This window comes from Orycteropus afer, unplaced genomic scaffold, assembly GCF_000298275.1.
Source record: "Orycteropus afer afer isolate SDZICR_OR568_19922 unplaced genomic scaffold, OryAfe1.0 scaffold00622, whole genome shotgun sequence".
Classification (NCBI taxonomy): domain Eukaryota; kingdom Metazoa; phylum Chordata; class Mammalia; order Tubulidentata; family Orycteropodidae; genus Orycteropus; species Orycteropus afer.
Window position 1 is genome coordinate 1,097,335 of NW_006922209.1, and position 5,023 is coordinate 1,102,357.

The window sequence follows — 5,023 nt, forward strand, 5'->3', positions numbered from 1 at the left end:
TGGGCCAGGAGCAAGAGGCAGAGCTGAAGCCCAAGGTCAAGGGGCTGGCCCCTAGGGCCTGGCACTTTGAACTTGGACTTCTAGCCTCCAAAATTGTAAGAGAAAAAACTCCTGTTTGTTCAGGCCATTTCACCTGTGGTATTTTTTGTCAGAGCGACACTAGGTAACCAAAACATCCCCCCTCCCTTGCAAGGGGAGGGCATGGTTTGTTAGGACATCAGATAATATAGTGTAATTTGCTTAGTTTCTGAATTACACATATAGTACTTGGTAGATAGTAAATGCTCAGTAAATACCTGTCAAGGGATGGATGCATGGAGAGCCCTGTAAATTGCACCCTGTGAGGGAGGAAGGGAGAGGAGTAGGCAAAGGTCTTTATGGAGAAGGAAGGGCACTCACTGTGGATGAGGGCCAAGGAGTCAGTACTGGTGACATGGAAGAGACCCATTAAAGAGGGTCAGCGTTGAAGAGGGTGTGTACCTATATCTCCTGGGTGAGAAGAGACTTGGAGTTTACCTACCTGACCTTTGGCTAGTAAGGAATTATACAGCAGCAAAAACTAAAATAGATAAAAGAAGAGAACGCTTAGCTACAACCAAAGTCCACAGTCTTGTCACTTTTAGGCCTCTGAGGAGGAACAAATGTGGATCTGGAAAGCAAAGATATTTCTCATTCACTCTTCAGTGTCTTGGGTGAAGATACAAAAGGCAAGAATAAGTTTCCATTTATGCAATATATTTATATTTGTGGTTTAAATGCTCCTGAAATAGATTATTTTACAGTAAAACCCCATTGTGGCTTTTGTTAGCTGTTGTTAGCTGCCTCTGAGTGCCCTGACACCATGCACTCCTTCCAGGCCACTGCCTTTGCCTCATGTCCTGCCCTTCCCAAACCCTGCTTGGTGGGCAGTGTGGCATAGTTTGAAAAGTTGTTGTCACTGTTCAGTTGAGGAATATTCTAAAGGTCACCCCCTCCTTTACTGATGAACTCAAAGTCCACTGTCCTTATCTTCAACTATTAAAATTTCTTCTGTGACCCTCCAGAGATATGCTATGCGTTAATTGGTATGATGTTTATTTTACTAGTTCTTTTTAGTTTTGGTAAGAGAGATAACAGACCACAGGTGTCCCCTGCCTGCACCCACCCCACCGGCCCACATTCTATCCCCTACTTAGAGCATGTTATTAGGAGGGACCAGTCCCTGGTGAAGAACGTCTCAAGTAGAGTCAGTGATAAAGAGGAAGCTCCTTATTGAGATGGATTGACACAGTTGCTGCAACAAGGGGCTCAACCATAGCAACGATTGTGAGGATGGTGAACGACTGGGCAGTGTTGGCCCTGCTGTCAATGAAGTTGCTGTGAGTGGGAAGTGAATCAAAGCAACAAGAGGTGAAGAAACACGACCACTCTTAATTCCAGGTGAAAAGAGTCTCTGGAAATTCAGCTTTGTAAAAGTGAAATGTTGAGCAATTTAGCAAAAAGTCAAATGATTCCGTATTAGAGTCATATGTGAAAAGAGTATTGTCATACAAGTCATTCTCTTTATTGGAGAAGGAACACATTTTCATGGGAAATGGATTTTTCAGTATACTATTTGTATATGTATGTAGTCTTTGAGTAATCTCATAAACAATTCATTGTCCCTTAAAAGTAAGTGTGCATGTGCATATATATCCTGGGAGATTCTTAAAGTGAAAATTACATATGTTTTTGTTTTGTGTATATCTGCATTTTAAAATGATACATGTTTTGCATTTTTGGGTGTTAACTATATGTAAGCACACCTTATACACACATAACACACATTATATATATATATATACATATATATGTGTGTGTGTGTGTATGTATTTTTTTTCTTTACATTTTTTCTTGGAACCAAATGATGCCCTCTGAATCCTAAATTCATATTCGTCCCTAGAAAGTGAAGAGCAAATGTTAGAATAAACTCAGAAAAAGATACAAAAAAGGGAAATTTAATTTTTATGAAATGAACAGCTTATTTATTTATTTATTTTTAAACATTGATTTACCAGGGAGAAAAATAATCTTCTACCGGTATGGCAGAATATGATTCTGCTCTCTGGGGCCAATTCAAAGGCCGATGTAAATTGTGGTTGAGTTTTCTTAGGTACGAAATTGAAGGATAAAGTCAGCAGTGTAGTGAATCATAATACTTCTAGGCGAATATAACAACCATTTGGAAGAGGCAGATGCAGAATCTTAAGAGGTCTTCAGACTTTAGTACAGCACTCACGTGTCTAGCCCAGACACAAGCAGATGTGAATTTTGTCATTGGTGTCTTCCTTGTTTTGCCAAGGCCACTATGCCGGAATGTTCTATCCTTCTCTACCTGGGTCCCTTGGGTACCTTTACCTTTCAGGCCCACTTGGTGAAGGTTTCCTTTTGGACATCTTCTCCACTCTGGGCTGGCATCTGATGCTTTCTAAGAGTCGGCCAGACCATTGGAAATTACTCCCTAGAGAGACAGTGTTGAGAGTGGACCACTCTCCCCTTTCTACTCAGTATGTTTGCTCACAGGGCTTTAACCTCCTGGAGCTGAATTGAGCTTGTGGAGTTGTGATATTGTGTCTAGCTTGCCTCCACGAATTGTGTCTGACCTTGTGGAATATTTTAGGAGCACGAATTTCAGGCCAGTACCAAAGTGAGGAGCAGTGATACACCTGGCTGTGTTGTTGTTATGTGCCGTCAAGTCAGACCCGACTCATACCGATCCCTCCTTGGGTTTCCGATGTGGTATCACTACAGGAGTAGATTGCCCAACCTTCCTTCTGAGGAGTGGCTGGTGGGCTTGAACCCAACCTTCCTTCTGAGGAGTGGCTCGTGGGCTTGAACCACCAGCCTTCTGGTTAGCAGTCAAGTGCCTTGGGCACTATGCTACCAGAGCTTGCTGTAGGGCTGTGTTTTACAGCAGGTTTTCCTTGCCTGTGCTTTTGCCCTAAATCACTCTATGCAAATGACTCTTTACTTCCCTTCCCTTCATTGGTCTGGTCACTCATACGTCAGAGACTGCATGAGAGAGAAACCTGGGATGTTACAGGTCAAGCAATGTGTCCAATTCAAATTTTAGCAGACTACCAATTTCAATTACTTGACAAATGAATAACTTATTAGGGGATCAAATGACATTTAATTTAATTTTGAAATTTCCTTTAACAGATTAAAAAGGAGATGTTAAAGAACAGGCTGGAAAGAAGAATGAGAGGAATCTGGGGCAGGTTGGCTTGTCATCTGTTAGATAATCGTTTTCGGAATCATGGAAAGCCAGCTTTTTCTTAAGCCTTTGCGCCTTGTGAACACGTGAGTCTGGCGTGTTCTAATGATGCAGACGGGAAAGGATTCCTTTTTCCCTGGATTGTTGTCCAGGAACGAATGGCTGTAAAAGGAGGCCAACCTTCTCGGGAGGACCCAAAGCCTTGCAGTATGTAGTCCTGGGTTAGGTGAGGAGGACAGCCAGGGATATTTGTTAATACTACAATAGAGAAATTTTTATGAATGAGCTTGTCATCAAGTCCTGTTGTACGAGGCAACAGTAGTAAAATGTACACTTGGCTGAGAGTCAGCTTTCTCAGCTCTAGCTTTGCCTCTGTCATGAATTAGGAAACCTGTCATGAAAGAGAAAACTGTTCTCAGCTTCTGCAAGGGAATCCCGGAGGCTTCCTTTAAAAACAAAACAAAACCAAAGTATAAGAACTGGAACCTGAATCCTCCCAGATTGGCAGTGGGAAACAAATTTCCACATACTGAGAGCTGGCTGGATTTTTAGCTTTGACTCTTGGTTCCTGAAGATTATTTTACTAATGTTTGCTTGGGCCACACAAGGTATAGCTGCAACTCAAGGAGCAAACACCAAACCAGCTGCTGTCTAGTTGATTTGGACTCATGGCAATGCCCTGTGTTGCAAAGTAGAGCTGAACTCCACAGGTTTTCCAAGGCAGGGATCCTTTGGAAGTAGATTACAGGCCTTTCTTCCAAGGCACCTCTGGGTGGGTTCAAACACCCGGCTTTTTGGTTAGTAGTCAAGTGATTAACTGTTAGTGCCACCCAGGGGCCCCTACTACTCAAGGACAGAGCAGTCCTTTCTCTCAGTCCCCATTTCCATGCCTATAAAAGGAGGTGCTTGGGTAATAAAAACATCATAATCCAAAACCAAACCTGTTGCTGTCGAGTTGATTCTGCCTCATAGGGCCACACAGGGCAAAACAGAACTGCCCCATAGGGTTTCCAAGCTGTAAATCTTTGTGGAAGCAGACTGGCACATCTGAGGGGTTGGTATATTTGAACCACTGACCTTTCGGTTAGCAGCCAACTGCTTAACCACTGTGTTACAAGGGATCCTGATATAAACATTGGAATGACTGTAAAGTCTGACAATTTATGGACTTCAGACTCTTAAGTTGTCAACAATCTCACCATGAGAGAACCCTGTGTGGATGATTGTCTCAGTCCCACGTTATTATAGCACTCTGCTGTGAGATGAGGCTTTGACCTCAGGTGGTGTATTGGTTGGGGACTTCTAGTGTGTTACGAAAAACTCTTTTCAGTTCTGACTTTCCAGTTTGAACTTCATGGTATCGATTCCTCTTTTGGAAGCTCCTAGTTTTCTCTTTATTCTCCTCATGGCTGACTTCATCTCCTGGTTCCTCAGGGTGTAGATCAAAGGGTTCAGGACAGGGATGATGACGGTGAAGGTGATGGAGATGGCTCTGTCCATGGGGAGGGCAGTGAAGGGCCTGTCATAGACATAGATGCAGGGCACAAAGTGCAGGGTCACCACAGTGATGTGGGCTGTGCAGGTGGACATGGCTTTCCTCCTACCTTCCCCAGTGTGGGACCTCAGCATCAACAAGATGACAGTGTAGGACACCAGGAGAAGCACAAACCATAGGGTACTGATCAGACCATTGTTGGAAATCATCAGGAGCTCGATAGCAAAGGTGTCAGTGCAGGCAAGTTTGAGGACCTGAGGGACATCACAGTAGAAGCCATCAATGATATTGGG